Here is an 8,365-nt window from a genome sequence, read left to right on the forward strand (position 1 = left end):
CTCCTCACTGTGTCTGTACAATTGTATGTAAGTAGATTTATAGAGACATTTATTAAATGGGTAATCAAACTTTCCGCAAATGTAATAACTCCTAACCTGTTATGACTGGAAAGCATATTGCAAGCACAGCGCTTTTGGACACACGCACGGGAGTCGGGTAGATACGCTTTTGTAATACTGAAATGTTGACACATGACATTATGAAGTGAACACAGGTATACACTCACCATGCAACACCTTTTTTTCTGAGGAGCAAAGGGTACTGGAATTCATGCTTGAAGTCTCCCTTTTCCAAGGTGTTATTGTGTATCCCTGGTTCCAGACCTTCATCCTGTTGTACAAATGAGAATTAGGAGAGATCGATAGGCTGTCACTATTGGGTGGATTAGCTTCCCTGGGTCGACCCCGCGGTGCTCACTCGGGTGAGCCCCTGACAAGAGCTAATCGAACGATCACACTCGCCCTCTCGTGGTGACGTCATGCACCTGAGGCCAGCCCCAAGTGACCCACTCCACAAGCAGGGCACTTGGGGCTGACCCGGGAGAGCCCCTGGATGGACGTCAAATCTATTGTTTATCATTTTACTCAGCGTATGGGAGGTATGCAAACCATCCTTTTAGCCCAGGCTTACAGCAAAGGTTTGGGCGATTCATATTTTCTCTAAAGAGAAAAATAATTATTGTACATTTATTTTAAAACTGTTGTTACCTTTACTGTGTGTCATATTGAAAATGATATTCTCAAAAACAAGTTTATTCCTGAAATTTGAGGAAATCTTGTTACCAAGTGGTGGAGTATAAGTGTTAGTTTAAGTAAGTTTTGTATTGTAACTATTAATAGACGATGTGACCTATGTTTACATTCAAACCGCCCTCTGTTGACGAAACACTGTACACGTCATGTTTCGCTGGGTAAAAAGATGCGTAGTCATGAGATTGCGTTTACTTTCTAGCTGGCTGCCAAAACACAAAGGTTTTGCCCGGCAGTATGCACGCGAATCATATTATGGTTTTCGAGTGACGTCAAGAGGTGACATCGTCTATAGTTCAGCATTGTTCACCCTTTTTGAATAAAAAGAGACGTCGTTACATTTACTTTTAAAAGAATCATGTGTAAAGGATAAAATGTGTTTTCAAGTGTCCGACATCCTTGATGTATGCACTTTTGGTAAAAGACTGAAATTGTAATTACCTCCAACATGGGCCCATTTTCATAGCGCTGCTAAAGCAGAAAATACTGCTTTAAAATCCCTGCTTAGCTATAATGAGCAGGATACCCAAGTCACAAATTCTACATGTTTTTTAGCTGGTAACCTTTTGGCTGGTATTTTTGCTGGTAACCTTTTTCTGGTGGTTAGCATAATTTTGTTTTGCTTAGCTTATGTTTGTGCTTAAAGGCAGTGGACACTATTGGTAATTACTCAAAATAATTATGAGCATAAAACCTTACTTGGTGACAAGTAATGGGGAGAGGTTGATGGTATAAAACATTGTGAAAAACGGCTCCCTCTGAAGTGACATAGTTTTCGAGAAAGAAGTAATTTTCCCCAAATTTGATTTCGAGACCTCAGATTTAGAATTTGAGGTCTCGAAATCAACCATCTAAAAGCACAAAACTTTGTGTGACAAGGGTGTTTTTTCTTTCTATACTATCTCACAACTTCGACGACCAATTGAATTCAAATTGTTACAGATTTGTTATTTTGTGCAAATATGTTGAGATACACCAAGTGAGAAGACTGATCTTAGACAATTACCCATAGTGTCCAGTATCTTTAAAGATTTGATCTTAGACAATTACCAAAGGTGTCCAGTGTCGTTAAGAACATCATTTTGTTTTGCTTAGCTGATTTTTTGCTTAAGCAGCTCGATGAAATTGGGCCCTGGTTTATAGTTATTGTGTGTTTTGTATAAGAATGGTAGACTTCGATTGTCCATCAACCCAGAATGGCCGTGGTGGTATTGAAGTTGCTACTTGACAAGATTGCTTTGTGTCCCCATCAAGGTTGAACTACTTTAACTAAACAAATATCCTGGTGTTAGAATATCTGGTCAACAAGGCCAGACTGTGTATCAACAGCCCCCTCAAAGGCACTGGACACTATTGGTAATTACTCAACATAATTGTTAGCATAAAAACTTACCTGGTAACGAGCAGTGGAGAGCTGTTGTTTGTGTAAAACATTGTGAGAAACGGCTCCCTCTGATGTAACGTAGGTTATGAGAAAGTGGTTTTGTCTGACTCAAATAATAAGACTTCAGGTCTGAACCCTTTTTGTTAGGTATCTGAAAGCATACAAAAGGGTGTTTTTCTTTCATTGTTCTCTTGCAACTTCAAAGACCAATCGAGTCCAAATTTTCACAGATTTGTTCTTTTATGCTTATGCTGGGATACACCAAGTGAGAATACTGGTCTTTGACAATAACCAAAGGTGTCCAGTGCCTTTGACAAGGTGCATCAGCGCCACTCATGGTTAGTAAATGTAATTACTTTGTACAGAACATGAATGCAATAAAGTATGAAGTTCAATGTTTACTTTCTTGTGCAAAAAGTGTCCGTTTCTAACTCTTGACTAACGGAGGGCTCTGTATGGCTCTTTGATTTGTGTGAGTATTGTGTTAGAGCATCAATAACGCCTTGAGCCAAGACTAGTTTTTGAATATCTCCTTGTCCAGGTTTGGTTTCTTGATGAGCGGCCTGATGTAGGAAATTTTGAGGCTATCGGGGAAACAACCAGAGCTGAGAGATTCGTTGACAAGATTAGTGATGTAGGGTACAAATAATATATCAATGGTTTGCTTCATCATGGATGTCGACACTGGATCCAGCTCACAGGATTTTGAAGGAGACTTCATAATAACCCTTTGAATCTCAGCAACATTTCATGGCTCAAACACAGATAGTCTACACTCTGGTTGAAGATGTGGCAATGTCTGTGGCACGTTGTAAGGGACTGATGAAAATGATGAGCATTTGTCTGATATCTTGGTGACAAAAAATTTCTGGACTTCATTTGCCAAGTCCTGGTCATTGTAGGTGGATGGAAGGACAGGGGTTTTGGGTTCGAGCAACAACTTACCAATTATCTTGAAGAGCTTCTTTTGATCTCCTGAGGATTCTTGTACTTGAGATGAATAATGGGTGATCTTTGCCTGGTTGATCAAATTCCTGAATTCTTGTCGTTGTGTTTCCGTTTGCCATTTTTCGCCATTTTCACTCATTACTTGTAATTTTGTGAAATCAGCGGTTAGCTTGGGGGGATTCGAACCCACAACCTTGTGATTGGAAGTTCTGCAGTCTAACCACTGGACCACTGCATGGCAACCCAAGGGAAAAGAGTAGTATGTTATGTGCTATATTGTAGGCAGCTATTACTGGATCACCACATTATAATGCTTTGAAGCATTGGGTGGTGCCCGTCCATAGCTGCCAAGTTAGGCCTAGTCTTACCGAATCAAGAAACCACAAGATACTACAGATAGGTGGTCAAACGAGTTCAGGGTGTGGCAAAAACAACTTCTTAGTTGATAATAATTATGGTAGCTTACATGTATATAGCGCTCATATCCGTCACTCAGTCTCAAGGCGATGAATTTTCCTGCAAGGTTTGTGGGACTACGTTTGATTTATAAGACCTACTCCTTTTATATACTTGTAGAACCATCTAATTGTTTACAAGGTGCTGTGGCGCAACATGCTGCCAACCAAACCAGGAACACCGGGGCAAACCCCTTCTCTTATCGATAAGTGCACTGGGTTCTTTTACGTGCGTTACAACACACACAGGACCAACGGCTTAACGTCCCATCCGAAGGACGAAGGATTATCGTAAGTGTCTTCACTCTAAAAAATATATTAGTCAAAACAACGCTAATTAGTCGTATGAGACATGATTTTGACTAACTTGCATCAAAATCATGCCCCTTATGACCAATTAGCGTTGTTTTGACTAATATATTTTTACAGTGTTGACTGGGACTCAAACCCACACTCTCTGCTGATCCGAAACACCAGAGCTTGAGTCCGATGCCCTTAACCACTAGGCCATGACACGCCACGTAATCATTTTACGCACATAATAAGTCACAAATATTCAGCACAGTTTAAAATACAAAGTTTTCTTTCTTTATTGCAATACCACTTAGTAAAAGGTATAAATTAACGAAATGACCATTACAACATCCTGAAATAATAACATAAGTTAATGAAAGGTATAACAAATGAAAGTCACACGCTATGTTCTTAATTCGATCAAAATAATAAGAGGTGGGGTTCCTAACCAACAATGTAATGGTATTGCTTATGTATATTGATTCCAACTCAGATACTGAGGGATAAAACATTATCCATTCAAGTATTCAACGACTTATGATACAAACAATAAAATTCCCTTTTTTGCTATGGTCCGACTTTGTCTTTCCTGAAGCAAGCCGCATTCAAAGGAAAACACCTACCATTACGATTCATATTGCAACTTCAAAACTATTGGTGTCTAAGGCCCTATTCGAAACCACAGCTTCGGCTTAAGGCCCCGTTCTCTCGTCTGAAGCCCCGAGCACGTACGCAAAGCATGCGCAATTGTCAAAACAACCGGCGGGGCCAAGCTAGCCTGAGCCAAAGCCGAAGCCGTCATTTCGAAAAGGGCCAAAGACGCAATGTTTGAAAATAAACAGGTGGTTGAAAAATGAAATAATGAAACTGTAAAGCAGTTTGTAAGGGGGGTTAATGGTAGGCCAGCAACAGCTTAACAATATCTTTGTACAAGTTTAAAACTACAAAAAGAAATACAGGAAATATTTTACAATGATTGCAACTAAAAACACTACTTAAACACACACATCCAAACCTACATAATCCAAAGACACATGCAGACTGCTAACTTCTACAAGAAAGACACTTAAAATACAAATCAAGGAAAATTGTGAAAGATGTACAAGGAAAATTTGAAAATTTAATCTTTGAGAAAAAAGTTTGTGACATTGCTTTACCAAAAAACATGCACTGAACGTACTCTTTTAAAAAAATGTTTAATTACATTGCCGAGTATTTACATAAGTGTTGCGTAGTCTACTTAGATATTTACATCTTTCCATATGAATGATTGAATAATGGAATTAGAACATTTCAATTTTGATTAAATGAAGTGAAAGAATTTAAGATGAATACAGTTTTGAGAATTCAATAACACAATGCTAAATGGATCTACTTTCCGGCTAGGCCCTATGTAGACCAAATATCTCAAGGTTTTACCCACTGTGTAAAACAGTAGCACGGTGGAACAATGGTATATTTCGAGTAACAGTTAGTACTCTGCCTTTGTCAAGGTGGGATTGTTTATTACAATATCAATATCATTATGACTTCTCCATCTAGTGAAAATACTGTTTTGTTTATGTCTAACCATTTCTTCACTAATATTAATCTCTAAAAAATCTTCAAATATTTCAATTGTTTTCCTTTATTTTTAAATAGACAATTTTTGGCACATTTGTGTACATTGTTTGGTCAATAAGTCAACAAGTCACTAGATTGTCATCAATGACCAAAATCTTAAATCTGTCTAACCTGTGACAGTATTTGGTATATGCTTTGAAAGTTAGCACACAATTTCATAGTCTTTCAATGTCCTAATTTAACAATCAGTGAAAAATAAATGTCAGTTTGACAGCGGCCATCTTAGATTTCACGCTATACAGTATACACATGCACATTATCTTGAGGCTCCAAACTAGTCAGCTACCCTATCCCCTTCCTATTGCAAATTACACCATGAAGTCAAGAAACCCTGGTGTTTAAACTACTTATGTGATAAACAATAATACTAAATTTTAGAAATGAATTTGATTGTCCATTTGACTTGTAGGATGGCAGTAAACTGGCATATTGCAATACTGATTATAGCGATGTAGGTGTATCTTAAATTAGTCTATTTTAGATGCAGATTAAAGGGACATGTTGCCTTGGAGCAGGCGAGTTGGTCTATGAAAACCGTTTGAAACTGTTAGTTATAAAATGCATATGGTTGGAAAGAATGTTTTAAAAGTAGAGTATAATGATCTACACAAATATGCCTCGAAATTGCGTGGTTTTCCTTTTACTTTGCGAACTAAAACGGTCGGCATTTTGTGGAGTCACAAGTGTGACTTCACAAATTGGCATGCAGTGTTAGTTCACGACGTATAAGGAAAACTGTGCAATGTTGAGGCACATTTGTGAGGATCATTATATTCTACTTTTAAAACATCTTTCTAACGATATGCATTTCATAACAAACGGTTTCATATGCTTTTCATAGACCAAATCGACCGATCCAAGGCAACGTGTCCCTTTAGCAAATGTGTTTAACCCCAACGTACCTACACAAGATACCCTGTACTTATAAACCCAGTCAATTGGCTTTAGAAATAACCAACTATTGTACCAACTATGCTATCTAGTCAATTACACACTCCAAAATGAAACATTGATTATGAATTAAAAAATACATCAATTTCCAGTTCAGATAATCAGTATTATGAATATGTCTTCCAATTATACAGGAGATTTTCTTTTGAATCACATTATTACACTGAATAAATATGTTATATTAATTTGAAAAAATGAACTAATGATTACGTGAATACATTCGCACAAACTGTTTTCGAGAAAAAAGACTACGTGAACTGTTTAGGATAGTTCTATCTTGATGATCAACTCCATTATTATTGCTAATTACGAAAACTGCTAAGCAGAGTTCAGTTAGCATGTTCAGATGAAGCAGACGAATCCTTTCATCTGATAATAATGGTGTTTCCCGACAAGCAACATATCCATCTAACTTATTCCATCACATCATTCTAGTTCACATAATATGATTGAGGATCAATGATTATAAATAACTCAGATATGATTCACCATCCAGTTACATGTAGAAACATAAAAAGGATCTTGGATTAAAAAAAAACAACTTAGAAGTCTATCATGGCGTGTCATGGCCGAGCGGTAAAGAGCACCGGATTCAAGCTCTGGTGTTTGATCAGCAGAGTGTGGGTTCGAATCCCGGTCGTGACACTTGCTATATGTAAAATTGGGGAGGAAGTGCTTTCTGCTCTACCGGCCAGGCTTCGGATTGATGATACCCAAGCCTACATCCGTATGGACTGTAAAAGGGGTAACCCTGTTTCAGCCCTAGGAGTAGGTGGCTCCTAGTGGATGGTACCCATGCCTACATCCTTAGGGACTGTGAAGGGGTAACCCTGTTTCAGCCCTAGGAGTAGGTGGCTTCTAGTGGATGATACCCATGCTTACATCCTTACGGACTGTGAAGGGGGTAACCCTGTTTCAGCCCCAGGAGTAGGTGGCTCTTAGTGGAAGATACCCAAGCCTACATCCGTATGGACTGTAAAAGGGGTAACCCTGTTTCAGCCCTAGGAGTAGGTGGCTTTTAGTGGATGATGCCCATGCCTACATCCTTAGGGACTGTGAAGGGGGTAACCCTGTTTCAGCCCTAGGAGTAGGTGGCTCCTAGTGGATGATACCCATGCCTACATCCTTAGGGACTGTGAAGGGGGTAACCCTGTTTCAGCCCTAGGAGTAGGTGGCTCCTAGTGGATGATACCCATGCCTACATCATTAGGGACTGTGAAGGGGGTAACCCTGTTTCAGCCCTAGGAGTAGGTGGCAACAAAAATAGTTGCAGCCCAAAAATAATTGTAGTCCACACCTTGAAGTGGCCTTGAAGTATAAATATTTGGAATAGATTTTCCCCCTTGGTCCTCTTAGTTTTTGTTATAGTACATGAACCAGCTACCATAAACAAAGGTGGATAAAAAGTGGATACCTGATATACCATAACAGTGATTAGGGGCATGGCATTTATGCCAACAAGACATGTTTCATAGTTCATAAAAACTACCTCCATTAAAGGATGTTTTAATATTGAGCCAAATGATTTTATTTCTGAAGTGAGATGCAGTGATCGTAGAAACATGATTTTGTTAATTGTTACAATCTCATGATTTGGTAATGTTTCCTATCTCTTAAAAACTCCCTCCATAAAAGGATTGTAATTGTTTGAATTGTGAGTTTCTCAAATTGCTATTTTTTTTTTCTAAGTGAGCTGCAGTGATCATAGAAGAATGACTTAGTTAATTGTTACGATATTATGACTTGTATTATGTCAATGTTATCTTCAATTAACATTCAACTCTTCAAGTTCTCACATGCATTCTCTATTGACTAAATTAAAAAAAATATTAGTGGTTTCTGTCAAAAAATGGGACTCATTTTCAAGTCTTTGCCTTAAGTTGACAATTGGCAAGCTGTACTGGTTATTTTTGGTCCGTCATTATACAACATTGACACCTTCAAATTGTCTGTGTTCATG

The sequence above is a fragment of the Asterias rubens genome, chromosome 8 (assembly GCF_902459465.1).
Source record: "Asterias rubens chromosome 8, eAstRub1.3, whole genome shotgun sequence".
NCBI classification, from domain to species: Eukaryota; Metazoa; Echinodermata; class Asteroidea; order Forcipulatida; family Asteriidae; genus Asterias; species Asterias rubens.